At 41.4% G+C, this 21,357-nt stretch overlaps 1 protein-coding gene across 1 annotated transcript in view; it reads left to right on the top strand.

Annotated features, from left to right (window-relative positions):
* LOC134222479 (uncharacterized) overlaps positions 1–21,357 on the top strand; it is a 276,614-nt gene that overhangs the window by 19,051 nt on the left and 236,206 nt on the right. The window lies entirely within an intron of this gene.

Genomic DNA, 21,357 nt, shown 5'->3' on the forward strand with positions numbered 1-21,357 from the left:
ATGAGCGTGCCCTAGTTATGTATAAATGGTGCTTTCTTGATGAGGGCAACAGGCTGCTGGCAGCATCTTTTATCAGCGATGACACCGTTTTCTCGAGAGTTTAGTTCGGATGAACCTTAATCTGGGGAACCCCGGAACGTCATCGTCCCGTTCCGTCCCAGACTGTCACAATATCCATACAAACAATCGTATGCACAAACGGGATGACAAGATGTGAGCCGAAAGGCTGATCTGACACGAGGGGTCTCTCTGGATAGAAAATTTATGATGTTCCTTGGCGGGTCGGTAGGGACTAGATTTGAATATTTTATGCGATCGAAAAACTATAAATTTTCCGAAGTGGTTCCTTTTACCTCGAAGGCGATTTAAGGCGGAGAAGCTGGTCAGCTTTGGCTTCCGAAAAAATGAATGACTTGGAAGACAGTCGGTAACTGTTCTACTGCAGAAACTATAATAAGAAACTGTTGGCTATTAAGAGCATTATCAACCCTTTATAGAATTGAGATCCATTAGGTAAACGTGAACCGAAGACGTACCGGAGCAAAACTAGCTTTGAAGTAAGAGAAACCCCTTTTTGTTTGACGTTATTAGAAAAACTTAACTGTTTTGCTTGCCCTCTCGCCCGTGCATTCCTCCTCACTCCCAAACACTCCGCAGCTAAGGACGCAAACCTCGGTCACATAAGGGGACAATCAACTTGAAAGACGACCGTCCCATTCCGAAACAGGACATGCGGTAGCTTAGTTGGATCGTAAAAAAGCATCAATTCACTATGGGCGGGCGCAGGATGGTGGCCAAAAACGAATCTATACTGAAGTACATATACATCAAATAATTGCGTTGACTGCAGAGCAGTAAGAAGCCACGACTTCCATTTTCGCCACCTGCCGCACCATAGTGCACTTCAACGAACTCTTTTTCGAGGGTCACTTCCTCAACGTCCGGATCTGGAGAAAAGGGTCCCCTCGAACATCGCGGCGACTCAAGATAGCAATCGGACCTTTCCCATTCGAAACTGTTTGTTCTTCGTGTCGTTGGCAACACTAAACAAACAGCTGGCACTGCCGAGCAGGTAAAGTGAGAGCAATCCTTTTTTTTTTGGTTCTTCCGCGACGCCACTCTCGGACCGCTCCGCAACGGGTGGGAAGGATAAGCGCAACGACACTCCTCTCGCGCGCGGAGGTTATCAACCGTGACTGGGATCGCGCTCGTATGGAGTGGTTTTCTCGCGGTCCTGTAAATGGCACTTGTAAGCACGGGATATTAATTTCCTCCGCCTTGTGCCATCGTCATCGTCGTTCGGAGCAGCGGAAGAGGTGCGAACACTCACTCGAGACGGCGACGGGCCGCGGAGAAATTCGGCACACCGCGACGACCGACCGCGCACTCAGCGTGATACCATTAAGTGGATTAGCGATGTGGTTGCATTTCACTGGAAATGATTATGACCTTTGGTTTGTATTACGGCGGCCGCGGCGGTGCCTTTCTTTAATGATGGTGCTTAAGAAGTTGGTCCTTCAGGAGGAGGAGAAAGGGTTGAAGGATTGTACCGACAGGTAGCAGATTGTGCTTTATGTGAAAGGTCATCGCGGCGTTTGCGGGGTGTGGTCAGTAAGTGACCTCTGGCTCGTGCGGAGGTGATTGAAGGTTTCATTAGGGAGTGAACAATGCCAAAAAAGGAACAGGTTGTTAAGATAGCATTTTGTTGATGGCTTATTTTTTGTATCTTGAAAAGTGATCGCAATCATAAAACTGCGATGATTTGAGTATGTTATTGCGGTCCAACTCAAAAAGTTTGTTTTTGGATTTTTTCAGAAGAGAAATATTTTCAACTGTTTCGGAATAGAAATGATAATTACGTTTAAGTCTTTCTTCTCAATTTTCGTACAAATATGGGTTCGATTTTCTACATTTTATTTTTCTTGGGAAATGGAATGGAATACTCATCACCGCAGACAAACAACTATTCATCGAACCGCGCTCTGCTCGAGGCAGTATTCTTCACCGACAGAATTCCCATCCTATCCAGATCTAATCGCGGCATAATATGTTTCCAATTGTGGCTACTTCCAATTCGCGAGTCCATCGCAAAACCGGATCCCAACAGGACACACCCGGTCCCATCCTTTGTCGCATAAATCACGACATCGGATTTCTTCTTGTTCTGCCATTGCAAATCTCCCGGGTATGCAAATTAGAGCCCGTTGTGCGTCTTTTGTAATTTGATATATTTTTCTTGGACGTAGTATCCAGCAACGCTATGAGGCTACTCGCAAAAGACAAGAACAAGTTAGATCCGTAGCCCGCGACGTTGATGGTCGTTGTCCTGTCGGGAAACCTGTTCCGCGGCGCAGTCCGCGCTACATTGTATCCCGAGGGCTTTGCGAAACTGGATTTGCGCTGTGAAACGAGTTTGCCAATCTTAGCCCGTACGTTTCTTCCAGGAGAAGTGAATTGAAAAGATATTCTCAGATCCCTGGGCTATCAGTTTGGACCCATCTGTGCCTGCAGTCGTACGACCGTGTCCGTCACTTTCTTCTGAGGGCCCTAATTTCCCCCTATCGGCGCGGTGCTCCCTGGAAGATGTCAGCAATTTACTGCCAATTGTTACCGCTTTTGCCATATTTTTAATTCCAATTTGTAGCATTTCTCTGCAGCCGTCGTCTTTCTCCTTAAATCTGCCTCAAATTAAGTCCATTCATTGAAAAGGCGTGAAGCTCGCACAAATAATCTGTGGGAAAGCGGATCACTTCCGTGTTACAGTTTTTTCCTTCCTTTCCAAGTCGCTCGGTCGATCCTTCGTCGAGAGGATTCCCCTCCCGTTCCAGAAGAGGGTGCACATGCAATTTTTAATTCTGGATGAAAACGGCCGCTGCTCTATTTCACCTTTCCCACTTTTTTTGTTGCTCTGCTTTCTGCTGTGCCCAAAGATGACGATGATGACGGCCGGTGAAGATGAGAAGGTGAAGCAGCAGCAGACTGCCGCATCAGCTGGTTTTTGCAGCACTTCGAAGGTCTAGAGGTGTAAGAGACGCGCGAGATGTTGGGTTTTCTTCTTGGAAGGAACTGCGTTCGAGCTGGCACGCAAGTAAACGCGGAGGAATCCAAAATAGAGCAGCTGCTTCTTACGCAATGTACGAACGGTGTTTGCAGATATTAAAGGAGACTTTTTGCTTAATTTTCTGTTTCTTACTTTTTCAGTGGTACTGTTTTCATCACTTGTATGACGCTGATGATTTGCGATTTTTTCAATTAACAAATCGATTCATATGTCTCTCTACAACATGAAAATTGGAGAACAGCCCTACTCAAACACGACTTTGTACAATCCCATTTGATACCACCACTACTGTCTAGGCAACCCTCCTAGACCAGGTTTAGTTTCAATTTTCGCATTAGTTTAAGTTTCACATTATCGAATAATTTTCGAATGATAAAAACCTGGCATCCTTGCAAGTGCTGAGGAAAGTGAGTGATGATTTTTTTGATTCCTGATTATGGAATACATTTAGCATCTTCAAAGAAATACAGAAAAGACCAAGGAAAAGACACATATATTGTGATGCATTGTAGGAAATGGCAGAACCGAGTCACTAAGCGACAAAGCCAGGTTCGATACTCCTCGAAAAGTGAATAGTCCAAAATGAAACAGCAATCTTTGGTGAGGAATCCTTTTTTAAGTTCCGACTATCTGAAAATTTGAAAAGTTTCATTTCATTCTGATGACTTTTGAATAATTGAAGTCTCTGTAGATTTACGGAGAGAGTCGAAAATGCCGCAAAAAGGATTGTTATTGGACAAAGCATAGACAATTCATAAAAAAAAAGTGTTAGTGAATTTGGGTAAACCTTAAGGCTTGTACAATGTGTGGGGTTTGAGTAAGTTACCTTCATCGTGTGTTTATAGATTCACACCTCAACGCGTCAATCAGTAAGCAAGCCATGACTCGGCCAATACTTGACAGATCTCCGTGGCGTGCACAAGCATCCACGGAGAGCCGCTGTCATCCTATTTCGCTTCACCCATTTGTGGTTACACATTTTGGCGATCCTGACAGGTTATTTTCTGGATCCTGACGCTGATTTCATAAGGTGAGTTAATTCAAGTGCTTAATGTGTGAAGAACAAAATATTTTATAGTTTGAAAAATCACATAGTCTGGAATACCGCTGGAAAGTGGTTTGTAATTTTGACAACCACAAAGCGCGTCTGAAATACCACCGGAAAATGGTTTGTGGTTTGGGAAACTGCTGAAAAATGGTTTGTTGTTTCGACAACCAGAAGGCGCGTCCTGAAGAAAAGGGTTTGTGGTTAAAAAAACTACAATGCACGTCTGGAAGACCGCTGGAAAACTGTTTGTGGTTTGGAAAACTACAAGACGCATGGCTGGAAGACTGCCGGGAAATTATTTGTATTTTGAAAAATCACAAGGTGCGTCTAGAAAACCGCCGAAAAATGGTTTGTGCTTTTGAAAATCACCAAGCGCGTGTGAAAGACTGGCGGAAAATTGTTTGTGGTTTGGAAAACCGCGTTCATATCTAAACGATTGGAGTTGCTTATGCACATGAAGCCACCAGCTCCGTTTGACATATCTCAGTCTGTGAGAACTATAAAGTTTTTGAATTCTATATCTGGGACGTTGATCTGGGACTAAAATCAATGATGTTGAGAAAAGTTATCTCTACTTGTTAGATCTTCGTAGCGTGCACAAACACGGAGAGCTTCTGGCATCCTATTTCGCTCCAACCATTTGGGGTTCCATAATTCAATTGGAAACGTCACCAGATACGATTCAAATGACTGATGAGTAATTGAAAATGGGAGTTACTTGTCGTGTCAATTTCACCTCTAAAATCCAATCAATTGACTATTCCGAACAGTTGTCTAGAATTCGAGCTGTTTTCTAATTCAAGCAGTTGAATACAAACAGCAACTTTCAAAAAAACTTTGGACCACGATACGAAATTTAATCAAAACTCACTAAAATGTCAGCTTCTTAGCCAAGTTCACGAATCGAAACATCAGCTAAACTTCCAGTCATCGGATTTGTTTTTGTGTCGTTCCTCCGTAACGTGCAATATCTTCGATCGACCTATCGAGATATGAATCTCCCAAACCTTACGACACTCATTCACCTTTCGAACCGCATATTGCAGCCAGGGGTCCGAATGTCCAATCGAATAAATTAGGGTTTGAATGAATGATTTTTCTTCTCCGTCTCTTTCTCTTTATGTTTTGTTTTTCTTCGGGAAAGTCCGAGACGAATTGTCTGTGTCCACCGAGCAGCCACAGCATCCTCCGTTGTTTGTCCACTGACGACGACCAGCTGTACAGTTCGCTACGGAAGGTGAAATTTCCAAATTTCTGCAAACATCACCTCTTGGGTAATCCTGGACGCAGCTCTACCTTCGCAAACAATCAAGTGATAAATTTCCTCTATTTATCTTCTCTCCCGTCGTCCTTGCTTTCGTTGCGTTCGCTTTCCCTCCGAAGGATATTGTCTTCCCGAGTGGGTTCTGTGACATCAGATGGGACGAATCTCTTCCTGGCGTCAAGGAAATTTATCTCTCCTATAGTGATGAAATCGATTCCGCATCGGAAAGTTTCCAGCTGTTTCTCTTATTTTTGAGTTTCCATTTTCTCGGTTTTCGGTTTCAGCTCAGTACATAATTTCTGCTAGTCGCGCATTCGCGCGAGTTACGACCGTTATTTGCATTTAACAACCTTCTTCCTGCATGTAGTATCAAGGAGGGAATTTCAATTTTCGCGATGTTCCCGACATCGACGGCTACACGGTTTCCGTGACGTGGAAATTCATAATTTATAACTCTATCCTCGCGTGGTTTCAATTTTCAATTCAAATCGCTCGTTTTGTGCTCCGGGTGCGTTCTTGTAAAATGTCGACAAAAATATTGATATATCGCCATATCTTCGGAGTTACAGCACAATGTGCTCGGCTCTGTTGGGTGTGCTTTATCATGCAAAGTGGTACGAGGTATTACGCTTTCAGCGCAAAACGCGAGCAAACAGTTTCTTGCAGACTTTATGCATTGATGACTTGGGATCACATACGTATAGGGTTAGACACCGATGTTCGACCGATGAAATGAAATTTCAACTCCGGTTAACTTCTTTCTTTTGTAGAAGAACGTGAAAAGATGCATCCGCCAAAACATGCAACGGGGCCCTACGTCGTAAAAGGGGTAATGCGATCCGCTTTTGCCATTAGCATCCGAAAAGGATGAGTTATCCTTACGGATGGCATTGTGCTCGCGCCGCTCAAGTGGTTCCTACGATTCCCGGGGAGGGATTGCTCTAAGACGCCATACATAAACTGAAGCGTACCCACTTTAATTGGATTTAAACATTTTCCAATGAATGCGCAATTTTTATCGCTGCAATCGCGTTAGTTGCATCCTCGATTCCCGAAGAAAGACTTCGGTAACATCATCCTTTTCCATTCGAGCGTAATCAGTTTTTGTATTGCTCGTCTTGTTATTTTTCCATGCCATTTTGCTTCAATTGCAACCGATTGTGAGAATTTACGAACTGCACCTTTCGGGCGCCCATTTGGGAGAATCGTTAGGCGAACCTTTTCGCATTTCGCTCGATGCTTCTTGGCAAGGACGAATCCTTCCTTGCAGGAAAGGTGTTCGAGTATGGCGCAACCAACCCGAAAAAAACAACAAAATCCAGGAGAAGGACCGGTGCCGCCGGGAGAGGGGTGAAGGCTAAAAATTGGATCAGCATCTTAGACAAACAAACCCAGCCTGTCGGGGCAAACGAGCGGAACATCTGCGTTCGAGCTGCCGTGTCGTCAGCAACGACTCCAACGACGTAAATGTGTCAAGCGAAAACACTGCCCGGGACACCGTACGGAAGTTCATCAAGCGTCAAAGATCACAAAGCTGAAGCTCGGGCTGCATGTCTCCGTTTCACATTGCCATTCCGTGTAATGTCGTCCCGTCCCGGTGGAGGTCTCTGGTCTGGAGCAACACAAAAGCTAACCTGAAGGGCTTTTGTTTCAGAGATTGTGCTAAACGCACTTAGATTGGCACGAAACAAAAGCAATTTGCTCGAGGAGTCTTCCGTTCGGAGGAACGCAAAATTAATATGAATGGGTATTGCTACTGTTCAGTGGTTGGCAAACGGTTTGTCCTGATTTGATAAAAGTTTCCCGTTGAATTTTGATTTTCTTTCTAGACAAAATTGTAACAATCTTGATTCCGTTACACAACTTTCAGACGATTTTTAATGAAACTACTGAGACGTCTTACATTCCATATTTTTCGCTTCGCACTTTCACAGCAATATGTGATTCAGAATTGAGGAGTAAGAAGCGAGATGTTCTCATTCCTTGCTGTACTCTCCTCAATTTTTATTATTGAAAACGAAATTTTCGACATTATGACCCGTTCGGCCTTATGCCATTCTCGGCAAAATGTCTCTGCCACACGACCATTTCGTTTAAATGACGTTTTCGGCAATGTGACCTTTTGGACCGTAAAAAACAATTTACCAAATGACGTTTTCGGCCAAATAGCCTGTTCAGACAAACGACCAGTTCAACCAAATTACTTATTCGATCAGACAACTTTTTCAGGTTTAACCAAACGACATTCAGTCAAATGGCATATGAAACATCAATCAAGTCGCTTGTAGGTGTGATTTGATAAATTTGAAGAAACCTTACAATGCTTCTTCCAAAGTGTCTTCGTTTGGTCGATTGTTTTGCTTGAATGTATCCAGAAACTATTCCGCTATTCCAGTTTTTGTGCCCACATTCGGCCATTTAGTATATGAATCGACAATAATACCAAGAAACAGAGCATAAAATATGCATCTTCATGAAGCAATTTCAGTCCGAATTTCGACAAACATCGCATGATTATTCAAAACATAGAATGACATAGTCAGACGACTACTCCACCAACTCATTCATTCGGCTGTCACTGAATGTGCTTACTATGTGCAGAAAAAACATAATTAGCATTGTTTATATTGATGTTTACCGTTGAAAGTGCCTCGTGGATGAAAATCGGATTCAGTTCTATGTGATAAACTACTTTACTCATTTAAAACTTGTTCAGATTTCAGATAATTTATCAATTTGTAGAACGTACATAAATATTCAATGACTAATATTCAATCGAATATTGACAGTCCAGAGCCGACTATGAATGTGTCTGGAAGTGAGCTGACAAGTGAAGAGAGGTGGACGTCACCAAAAATTTTCGATTATTTTACACTCTGCCAAGAAATATGCATAATCGATGGTTATGGGTGTTCAAGGTTTTGATGGAACGGGCCATGACACAAACATTATCTTTACAGGACTTTTTGCTGCAGTTAAAAAGGTGCCAAATGCTTCACAAAGCCTCTGTTTTGTTGTCGATTCCAGCCCAGTAAATGAAACTGCGAGCCATTGTTTTCGTCCGAACTATTGCTGGGTGACCACGAGGTATTATGATCCTATCATGGAACATAGCACGGTCACTGACTAGACTATGTGATTCACGTATATGGTTGAAGCTGTGGTGTTTGACATTTCTTCGAAAATGTACTCAACTTGATAGCTCTTTGAAGAGCAGCCAATGATATGGATGCCTTGTGACCAGCGCCTATCATAATTCTTGCCATATCTTCCTCAAGGGCTCTTCCTGCTGCAACCACATTTTTCTGGTCGGCTACTGCTGTTTTATTTTAATACCATACGGTTACGATTATGTTTGAATAACATGTCCGCACATCTGAAAATGTTGATAGCCACATGTTGGATTCGGAAGTCATGGTACACGAGTGTCAACGCCCATCGCCGAAGTCGGTTGGCGGTGTGTTAAGGAATACTCTTCTTTGGACATTGAGGGCGTGAAACGTTGCCTCAAAACGAGTGCCGTTTTTTCCGCATTTCAAGTGCCATTTGCAATTTTCTGAAAAATAGCTGTACCAAATCCAGTACTGGGCGCTTCGGCTGCAACTAAATATCATTGGTAGCTCCGTAGTATGTTAACAGTAGCTTCTATTCAAGAACCTTCTTGAATTCGCTTGAAGACTGCTGGCATTTAGAGTTCTACTCCCATTTGACTTCTGGTTTCAAAGCTTGTCTAGCGGATGTCAAAGGTTGTGAAACAAACGAATCTTCTACAGAAATTCACCGCATCAAAGAAAGAAAGATGTTCTGTGATGTTGGTAGGAGGTTGGTAGGAGAATCCGGACGTATGTCTTGAGTGTCGTCAATGTGTCGGAGATGTCCTATTGCCGTTTGATATAATTTGCATTTCTCCAGCTTGACGTGAATTCCATAACCTTGCAAATGACTGAGCAGCTTTTTGAAATTTTTTTTTGAAGAATGTTAGGTTTGAAGTCAGTCATCCTTTACTGCGCAGCTTGTTGAGCGATGCAGCATGTGATTTTTAGTCCTTTTCGAATGGTGTTAGCGGTTCGCTTCAAACAAATGATTTAGTCCTGTGAAATATCCGCACATATACGAATTTGGTTTACGAACTGCTACAAGGATCTGCAGACAAGCAATCTCAGCGTCAACTAGTGGCACTGGTTAAGCTTCAGGCTTGAGAAAAAGCTTCACTTAAGGTGAATCGCGTTGGAATCCAATTTCGAAACTACATAGCGCTTTCAGGGGGCACATAACTCCAAAAGCAAAGACAGGCAAAAGCGAAAAGCTGTTTTTTACCTTTGCTCACTTGCAGCATACACGGAAAAAATGGTTTTCAGATGCGCTAATCGCCTGTAAATTTACATTTGTGCGAACAAAAACGTGAGGTAAGTCCTTTATGGCAGCCATTTTAGGACTCTGTCGTAATTCACGTTAAGGTCACTCCTGAAGGAATCCAATTTTCAAAGTGCTCGCTTTTTCGGGGGCACACCACTCGATACGAAGGTGGCGCGCAACTGTCATTTTTGTTGATTTAGCTTTGCTGCGTCGCAGCATGCGTGAAATAATAAAAATGACAGATGTGCGTTGCTTCCGTATCGAGTGGTGTGCCCCCGAAAACGCGAGCGCTTTAAAACTTGGATTCCGTGAGGAGTGACCTTAAGTTAGATTACAATACCATGATGGTTTATCAAAAACTTGCGCGTGTTTTGATCGTAATGTTTGAAGTTCCTGGCACCTGATTGATTCGGAGACCACTATAATGATATTTTCCCAAAGAACCCATATTTGTTATGCATCTAACTAGTTTTAAAATGCGCAAAAAAGGAAAACGTGTTCTTTTTTAGGTTTCTGGTTTTGAATTAACATCAAGTTAATTCATCAGGCCGATTTCCACGTACAGCACATTTTCATGTTCTATTTGCAATTTTAAAAATAGCTAGGGGCTCGAAAACTATGAATTTTTCGGTAAACCGTATGCAATTTTGGTCAACGTGATGATTTATTTAGTTGCTGATTCCGTGATTGGTGACTACTAGCAAAAGATCGGTAGAGGAAAGTACGCAAGTTAACAGTTAATTGATAAGTCAGTTTGTTTTTGCCAATCGTTTTGACTTGGAACTCCTACGAACGGCTCGCACACCATTACCGAGACTATAGAAAGTCAGTATTGCGCTCCCTTGCGTGCTTTCCTCTTTCGACCTTTGGTTAGGGACACGGCAGGTATTTCCGTCCATCGTCATAGGGGCTAAAATCAATGAAAGCAACGTCATTTTGCTAGAACTCCACTATAGTAGAACGTTTTGCCTAAGCTTACGATTGGGTACGGATTAATTTGGCAAAAAAGCTTCTATTTGATTGATATTTGAGACTATGACGATTAGACGAAAATGCCTGCATGAACCCTAGCAGTTTTTCATCCCCGATATTGCCATAGGTAAATAACTCAAAATAAAAAATATAAATATAAAATTTTTGAAGAGAGAGATTTAATTGATGAGAAATTGTAACTCCGTTGAAACAAATTTCGTTTTACTTGTTTAATCCCCGTGTGTGTGGCAGTGAAACAGCACTTGCCGTTTACTATACAAAGCAATTCAATATTCAATTGCTTCGAAACCATCAAAGTAGGCTCAATCAGGGATGCCAGATACAATTTTTATAAGTCTGTCTCAGTCTCAGCAAAATGTCTGTATTTGTCTGTGTGAAGTTTAGAAGGTACAGGAAATTATTATTAGAAAATTATTCAAAAATCTTGTGCTTTTGGCAACGTAGAATATCGAGGTTTCAATAATCAAAAAGTCGGTGTAAGTCGAGCCAAGCACGAGATTCCGAAGACAAGTAAGATTGCTGTTGAGGTCGAAATACGTATTATGGAATTTACTCAAAAGTCACAATCAAGTGGTGGAATTAAATGGGATAATTCTATCTCGTATCTCATATTATGACAAGGGAAGATATTCCACTACAAAGCTCCGAATAATGTTCTTACCAATATTTATGTTGTTACATAAGCATAAATTGATAATATTTACGCCATTTTCTAACTGAAAATCCGTTGGGAAGTCCTTTTACTTTGCTTCCGAACAGAATTTTTTTAGGCTTCGGAATCCCAAAAGGATATCCCTTGTTCTGGAAGAGAAAAAAATCCATTTAGAAGCCTAAATGCCTCTACTCGGAATTCCAAAAGTATTTCTTTCGAAAGTCTATCAGGAATTCGTTTGAAACTAAAGTCCTAAATAATTTCGTACAGAATCCCAAATAACTCCGTTTGGAAATCCAGAGAAAGGCCTTGTTTTGGGTTTACAAACCGAGGTTTTTTGGTTTACTGAACGGAGCTCTTTTTGGCTTTCGGAAAGAACTATTCTGGGTTTTCGAAACGCTTTCTTTAGCGCTTCCTAACAAAATCCTTCTAGGGCTTCGGTAAGAAATCCCATAAGTATTCTAATCGGAATCCCTTGTCCAGAAGCAGAAAAAGATTCCGTTCAGAAGCCCAGAACGCTCCAATCGAAAGTTCAAAAGTATTTCTTTCGAAAGTCCAAAAGGATTCCGTTTGGAAGGCCAAAAGTATTCCGTTCGGAACTTTAGAATGATTTTGTTCAGTAGTCCAAAAGATTTTTTTGAAGCGCAGAGTGATTCCTTTCGAAAGCCCAAAAGAATTTTGTTCAGAAACTAGAAGGGATTCTGTTAATATCCCAGAATATTACGTATCCCAGAAGAATTACGTTTGGAAGTTCTTATAATTCTGTACGAAAATCCGTACGAACGGATATCTTTTGGGCACCCTCATGCAATTTTATTTGGGCTTTTAAACAGGATCATTTTGGATTTCAGAACGGATTAACTTCTGAATGGAATCTTGTTAGGCTTCCGAAAGGAATCAAAGAATCTTTCCGTTTGGAATTTTAAAAAAATGTTTGGGATCCAAAAGAGATCCCGTTCTGAAGTCTAAAGGCACCTAAAAGGCTCCGCTCGGAATTTCAAAAGGATATCGCTTGGAAACGTTATACAATTCCGAACGAAATCCCCATAACGATTTTGTTTGAAAACCCAAAATGGTTTAATTGGAAAGCGTAACAGGATTCTGCTTGGCAGTCCCAAGTTTTCGAAAACTGAATGTCTGTGAAAGTCTGTAACATTAGTCAAAAGTCTGTATAATGTCTGTAATCTGTATGATGTCTGTATGCGAGACCGAGACATATCTGTATGTCTGGCGTCCTTTGGGCATAATGCGAACCACAACCGACAGTCAAATTGTTAGCAATAAAAGCAATCGGGCTTTGAATGGAAAGCTTGTCTTGAGGTAGAAGAACTTTATACCTTCTTGACGCATCCGAAATAACTTTCATTATGGCCCGTTCGATTGCACGTCTCGCAATCACGTGTAGAAAACGGATAATTTCGATCAAAACGCTTTTGCCCATATTGCCAACAGGGAGTACAGGGTGTCTTGGTTGCAGTCTTTATCAGATAATGCTGGGACTTACCACTTTTCTTCTCCAAAGACCAGAACTGCATGAACTGATAGTTGCTCAATCAACGTGGTGTCCGGCTTTAGGTTAACTAGCCGTGTGAAACTCGTGCCAAACATACACATGATTCCTATCTTCTTAACCGATTCGATACGGATTTTCTTCACCTTATTTCAAGATAAATTGTAGACATACTGCTTCAAAAACGGATGCATACAATTTATTTATTTATTTATTTATCCATCAACAGGCTTAAAATAGCCCCAATGATGTTGGTAATAATATATAACAAAAACAGAGATACAAATCAGGTCGGTAAATAGAAGTAAAACAAAATAAAAATAGAACAAAAAATAACAATCAATAATCTACATTCATCTTCACAGTATTACGGACACCTGTTAGAAAAGAATGACGAAAACTTATGACGAAGCATATCACGTGTACTGTTGAAGTCGAACAACGGTGCCACTCTATTAAAGATCCGTTGTAAGCCACTAACTCCTCCTTGCAGGCCATAATTGGTACGTCGTAGAGGCAACCGAAGCATTACACTGTTGCGAAGCGTGCGTTGTTGAACGTTAATATCGATTCGCTCCAAGATGGCTTCACAATCGATTCGACCTTGAAGCGTATCAGCATTCGTCATTGCTCTTGCTGTATCTCTTCTGGTGCGGAGCAGCTCGAAATCTATTAAACGGCATATGCTCTCGTAGCTCGGCAACTGGAACGGATTCCTCCAAGGAAGCTTTCGAAGCGCAAAACGAAGGAAGCGGCGCTGGACGGATTCTACTCTATCAGAGCCATTGTTGTAGGCCGGGCTCCAGACTGCTGCACAATATTCCAGTGTGGAGCGAACGAGGGCACAATACAGAGACTTCAGACAATATATATATCGGTAAAATTTTTCGCTGTTCTGAAAATAAATCCCAGCGTCTTTGAAGCTTTCTCGACGATATACGAGACATGTTGCTTGAATGTTAATTGCGAGTCTAAAATAACTCCCAGAATCCTTACTTGATTTACGCGCCCGATTGTCGTACCGTGCAGGTTGTAGGCGAATGTGATCGGTTGCGTCTTTCGCGAAAAGGTGATGACGGAACACTTGGTAGGATTCAGTGTCAAGCGGTTTAGCAGGCACCAACTGGCGAAGAGATCTAGTTGCTCTTGCAGATAGTAGGAGTCGGCGATTGATTGGATCAAAAGGAAGATTTTTAGGTCGTCAGCGTACGATAACCGGGGGCTCTTTATGATCAAATGCGCATCGTTGAAGTAGAGTAGAAAAATCAGTGGACCTAGATGACTTCCTTGTGGTATACCGGATGTTGCAAAGAAGCAATCAGATCTGAAGTCTTCAATCGCTACCATCAGTTGTCGGTCCGACAAATACGATCTAAACCAGCGAAGAAGGTTGCCGCAAATACCGAATCTATCAAGTTTTGCTATCACGATGACAAGGTCTATCTTATCAAATGCGGCGGATAGGTCGGTGTAAATGACATCTGTCTGAGCCCGTTCAATCATGCTATTGGTGATAAACGATGTCAGGCACAAAAGGTTGGTGGTCGTTGAACGTCCAGCAGTAAAACCGTGCTGATCTGAGCAGAGGTGTTGTTTGCAATGCGAGAGCAACGGTTCCATGATAATCAGCTCGAAGAGTTTCGACAACGCACTCAGCGAAGATATGCCTCGGTAATTGTTAACGTCACGCTTACTGCCTTTCTTGTGTACAGGAAACATGTGGGCGTGTTTCCAGCAGGATGGAAATGCGCCGCTGGATAAAGACGAACGAAACAAGCGCTGAAGCGGTACTAATAAGCAGGAGATATGTTTCTTCAAGAACGATGCTGGAATCCCATCAGGACCGGGACTGTTCGATGATTTCAGTTGAGAGGCAGCCCTGAAAACTGCATCCGCGTCCACATCAAATGTACCAAGCGTTTGTCCAACCAATGGCACATTACTAGCAGCGAGGGTGGCTTGATTATCACTTACAGCTTCATTGCTAAATACGCTAGAGAATTTCTCTGCGAAAAGACGACACGTTTCTTGGGTGGAAGTGGCTATTTCGTCATCCAGGTGCATCGAGGATGGAAACCCAGACTCCTTTCGCTGTTCATTGACATATTTCCAAAAACGTTTTGGATGAGAGCGTAGCCTACGCTGAATATCTTGCTCGTATTGGAAAAAAACATCTTTGATTGGCTCGCTTGTACTCGTAATTGAGCCTGACGTAATGATTTCTAAGCGGTACTGTACGGTGCCTTGTAAACTTACGCAGGGCAACTCGTTTAGTTGATTTCAGTTTTGCGTAATGAAGTCGTTTGCCAGGGACAGTCGGACATGTCTCGCACAGTCTTTGGAACATGTCGATCAATAACGTAAGTTAAAATATTTGAGAAAATTCGCGCCGCAGTTTCGACGTCCTCTTGTTCCAGAATACTCTCCCAATCTAATGAAGACAATAACTCGTCGATACTTCGATTATCGGCTCTTGAGAAATTGTATGAAACAGTTACATCTGAAGCATTGAAATCATGCGCCGCGTTATAAGCGATCGTCACAAGCAATGGCGGGTGATGAGCAACCGATTTTACCAGTGGGGCAGGAGCCTGAACTACCATTAAAAAGTTGAAATATAAAACCAACAAAGTGATTCATAGGTTCCCGAGCTTGTGTCTTTGTTGGAGGTGCCTCATGGGACATCATTACACCAGTATATACAAAATACAACATTCCGAGAATATCTACGGTACTCCAAACCATTCTTGACTTCAGATCTTAGAGGTCTACAAGACGACCAGAGCGATTCATAGGTTCCCGAGCCTGTGTGTTAGATGTAGAAGCAACGTGGGACATCATTACGCCTGTATATTCAAAATACAACTTCACAGAATATCTACGGTACTCCAAACTATTCTTGGGTTCAGATATTGGAAGCCTACATGACCAACTGAGTGATTCATAGGTTGCTGATCTTGTTTGTAAGTTGAAGAAGCATCATGAAACATCATTATATCATTATATAAAAATCACAGTGCTCCCAGAACATTTACGGAACTCCAGAATATTCTTGAGTCTGGATATAGAAGGTTTACAAGACTTTCAGAGTGATGCGCAGGATCCCACACTTGCTTGTTAGTTAGATTAGGTCCAATGGGCATCATTACACTGTACGTACAGGCAAAAAAAAAAGTGTTATAACACACGTGGCATCTAATTTTTGTTCGTTCATCGTCTATATAGTGTTATGGAATGAAGCTTGGTGTACGGGATCCACGGCGTCCGTTGATGACCGGATGTACATGTGAATTGTTGCTACTTCGTAATCGATCAGAATTGGAGTAAGCTGCACCCCGAAGGTGTTGGCACTCTCACACTTACTTGCTTTATACGTATTATACATGTTATATATTTTATACTTAATTCCAATACTCTCAATAAGAACTGCCATTAAGTTTTGAGCTTGAGGTTCTATATGATCACGTACGATGTACGATATGTCGACCATTTCTATAAGTATTGAAAGCACCAAGGGATATCGTGACAGTCTAACCAATAAATGAGAATTGCGTACATGGGTAAAAATCCGTTCCCGGAAATGAGAAAATAATTCATGATTTCATGAATCCAACGTGTTTTCATTTTATGAAAATACACCATGAATATAAATCATGATTTCATGATTTATATTCGCGTAACGCAACCAATGCGTTACGACTTGTTTGTTGAGATCAAAAAATAAAAAAAAAGTTCAGTACACCGAGTGAGAGTCCGGCGTGCTACCTTTCAACCGTTATCACTTCTTGGGAAGGGAGTGTTCGAAGTATAACCGGTTATGCATTTTGTCGACTATTGAAGATTGCGTAGTACCATGAATAATGTTCCTGAAATCATGAATTATAATCATGATTTCATGAACTAGCATGATTAATGATTTCATGATTTTTTATTCATGATTGTGGGTATGCATTTGTTTCCGTGTACCTAGAACTAAATCAAGCATGTTTCTGTATTGCACGAAAGTGTTTCAACTGGATGTCCTTACAAAGAAGTTTAAATATTCTAACAATGCCGTAGATAATCAAAATTCGAACATAATCAAACAAAGAAGGACTCTAAGTTTAAACTTTATTTAGGATAGTTTCATTCCAGTAATCCACGTTAATTCAATGCGACGAAATAATTTAATGTCAGTCTGGGCTATCTAGTGATAATTATTTGCAATTATTCTTCTCAATATTGTGTAATTTGATGTCCGAAGTTTGAAACGTTGTGTCCGAAATATGAATCCAATGTAAGCTGCCTTTCGGAGTTTAAATAAAACAGCAGCCAGAATTTTCAATTAATCGCAAGTATTCTACACAATAATTCGTACAAGTTAATCACATGTTACAAAGATAAGCGATATGCTTAAGCGTCCGAAGTTTGAATTTATATCCAACAGCAGACAACAGGTGGTTGCAAAACGTTTGAATCAATCTGAGATTTCAAACACTCAGATTCAGCAACTAAGTGATAGGTTCTAATTATAAATAAGTATAGAAAAGGTTGAATAGGTTAAAAATATAGCAATCAGTCAGACTCGACTCGTCTTTGTTTTATTTTCATAGAAAACCAATTCTAAGGATCAAAATACTTTTTATTACATAAAAAAATCTGTTTTAGCGAACCAACAGTAACTGTTACAGACAACTGTTGTCGTTTACCGTAAGATTCAAATATTCAATTGTTCCATCGAAGTAGACCTAATGCGAACCACAACTGATACTCAAAGCAATCGGACAATGTGTCGACAGTCTTATGTAGTGACAGTTGATTCAAAAATATAAGATTGCTAATGTCGTTCCTGTTCGCGTGACTAACATCTAGGTTACTTCGACCTGGCAGCCAAAGTACCGGTACTACAACTGTCAAACCGATCTTGGCGATGAAACCAAACAAGCACTACAACATGATGCACAAATTATGGCCAATTGAAGCTTGTTGAAGCATAAATTGGCAAAATAATTTAAATGACTACAGCGCCACTAGCGTTCTAGTACTTATGCTTCTACTGTAGTGACTCATCACAGACATAATGTGTTCCAACAGGCTCCTGTTTGCCTATAGTCAGCATTAACTCCACATTGTCCACGGGAAATTCATCTGAACTTCCACGAGAGATTCATCTAAATTTCTACGGGAAAATCATCTAAATTTCGACAAGAATTTTGTTTCATATCCACAGGAAGTTTTCATAGTTTTCCGAGTGAAATAAGGCTGGATTCCCACGAAAGATTCATCGAGAATTTGTCTGATTTTCTACGGAAAAATCCTCTTAGTATCCTCGGGAAATTCGTCTAAGCTTCCACGAGAAGTTCGTCTGAATATTCATGAGAGACACATCTCAATTTCCTGAGAAAAAATCGTCTGGGTTTTCACATGAAATTCGCCTGAACTTCTACGAATGGCTCGTCTAAATATTCACGGTGAAATTATTGAAATTTCTACAATTTATTGGACTGTTTTTAAGGGACAATTGTTTAAAAATACACGGGAAATTCATCTGAATTTCTACAAAACTCATGATTCTCTGACTTTCTACGGAAGAATCATTCAAATTTCCAAGGGAATTTTGTCTGAATTATCGTGAAATATTTGACTGAATTTTACTGAAAATAAGTTTGAATTACCAGTTTGTCTGAATTCGAAAGGGATTCACTGTTAGTCGATTGTATAAGTGAATGACAATTACAGTGACCTGCATAATAAAAAAAACCCACTTGCCGTTTTTCATACAAAATTGGAGCAGTGTTGGTAAAATCACTCATAAATCTCAATCAACGAGCGCTCCCGTGCGAACGAAATCATCTGCGATTTTAAAGGAATGCATCACGCTTGAATTTTTCATGCTAAAACGCATCATTTCACTCATTTGCCAAAAAATCATTTTGGTTTAAAAACACATTTGAAATCGATTTGGAGGCAATTTATTGCTTATACATAAAAAAGTGTCTAATATTTAATGCGACAAACGTCAATTCACTGTTTTTAACGAAGGAGAACAAAAGAAAACCTACGATGATTCAAATGGATGATTCAACTCATCCATGAGTTTTTAGGTGCTGAGTTGGGTGCGTTTCAACTCACGCTTGATTTGAATCATCCATGAGTTTTGAGATTTTGAGTTTTTACCAACACTGCTTTGGAGATCTAGATCTCGGTTGCGTGTGAACCAATTTTGACCAGAACAAATTTGATCAACTCTGGTCAAATTTTCAGCAAAAGTGGTTCACACACAACCGAGATCTAGATCTCCAAAGTTGATTATTTTGTTTGAAAAACGGCAAGTGGGCTTTTTCAAAATAAACTTTATTAACAAGTCTTACAAACATGAAAATCCAACCATAATTTGAGAACCACAGACATATAATATGTTTCTCGTTCGGCGAAAGAACACTCGGAGAAGTCAAGCACGTACGAACTTGTTCATATATTCATATTGTAGGGAGGATCTCACTGTACTCTTTTGTTCTAAACCGTGCACGATGTTCTCCGTTTATAATGAAAACTTTTCCTAAAGACGAAAGGGTGCACTTCTGCTGAGGTGTGCTCTGCGCCATTGTTCTCCGGCTGGCCCGTAAACGATTTCGTTTTTGTACCGGCCCTCCCTCCTCTTGGCGTGGTTGACCCTTACGGTAAAACCGTCTGCCCCGTTTTTTGGATCTTTAATGTATTGTGATTTTCAAGGTTAGTCTATATCGATATTGTTTCATCAATCGATGGCACAAAACAACTCGCCACAACTGTTCTTTCACTTACTTACCATATCGTTTGAATTTCTTCTATTCTAGGACACTCATGTGCATTTACATAATCACACACGAGCAACAAACAATTTAAAAGTCCTGTTGCGCATCCTTTCCTTTTCGGTTGCATCGTTCCATCGTCTTACGGAGCTTATAGCCATCGCCTCAACCGCTCTGCCAACCAAAATCGCTTTCGGTTTACCGAGTCCTGCCGTACGTCGTCGTCATCGTAGTCCTTTCGGAACCATTTCATTCGACGGTAGAGGATATCCTCGGGGCTATTTTCCTTTGTTGTTATCGAATTGGTTGTTGGTATGCGCACAACTGTGTACGTCGGTATGTGCAGCACCCCGCGTATGTTTCGGGTGTCCTTTATTTAAATTACCACACCGGTCCAAGTTAGTATGGAACTATTTTTTTTTTCGGCAGCCAGCTACCGACTGTGCACGAATTTAATCCTCAGCAAGGAGCAGGCACGTACCGCGTTGCTTCCTTCCTGGCTGAAGGCGACGACGACGACGACGACTTAGAGACCTTGAACGGTCGGTGGCGCAGGGAGCCAGGTTGGTCTCTGCCTGGCTGCATTCAAAGCAAACGTCTGGAAGCTGAAACGAAAAATCCAGCGCGCAATTTTTTTCTGTTCGGTTCCATTCGGGCAAAGCGCCTTCAGGCGAAATTCATTTGCTTATAAATATTCTCACCGCAACGGGGTTGAATGCAAAATTCAACACTGCTGTATCCTACCTCCTCTTTTCGTCGTCGTCCACGATGATTTTTTTTTTCGGTAATCCTTGCTTACGAAAATGAATGTAGGACACGTTTTCAATTACTTCCTTCCAGTTGGTTGTTCTGTACCAGTTTATAAGAATTCGATAACTGGAAGACATTGTTATGTTTTGGTTATGTGATTCGAATAGCAAGTTGGGTTTTATTATTTGGTATTATTATTTACAAATTAAGGCATCCGATCGGTTGTCTTTACTGAAAAAGTCCGTCAACGCCATCGAATCGATCCCAGATATGGGTGTAGGGTAAGATAATCGCATGATTTTGCCTCAATAAAATGTGACGACACAAATCTACCGCTGACCATAAAACACTCTTTCGGAACCAAAAACGTCATATATTGCACTGCACTGGTGCTGGTCAGTATTGATATTTCAACACCTTTACAGCTTTGCTGCTAAACTCCTTTGATCCAATGACAACAAACAAAATATATAACGGACAATTATCGAACCACGAACCTTTCTGTTTTCAGTGCCAGCCGTTCCATGGTTCACGGTAGCCCTTGGGGGGTTTAACGCTAATTTGAAATTCAAATCAACCTGGTCAGCTGTTGTGCGACGACCGACTTCATGGAGAACCTTCCTCCGAGCTCCCGTGACATGTCCTTGAGACAGCTGGGTGGCGATGTGCACTTTATGGGTTACGCTTGCCTACGCCGCCCGCCGGGGTACATTATAATAGTTCCGACAAACTGTCAACACCCAGTGCTGTGTAAATCTAGTACTGCGTTGGAAACGGGTATCACACAGCGACGGACCACAACAACAATAGCGTGAGAATGGACGCGACGCTATCGTTCGTCACAAATCTGATTACGGATATGAACAAATTGGTCGTCATAATTACATGTTTCTTCTAACGAGATTCTCTCCCCGATTTTACATCTATGATAGAGCTAATTGTTAGCAGTTGTT

This window comes from Armigeres subalbatus, chromosome 3 (assembly GCF_024139115.2).
Source record: "Armigeres subalbatus isolate Guangzhou_Male chromosome 3, GZ_Asu_2, whole genome shotgun sequence".
Lineage (NCBI taxonomy): Eukaryota > Metazoa > Arthropoda > Insecta > Diptera > Culicidae > Armigeres > Armigeres subalbatus.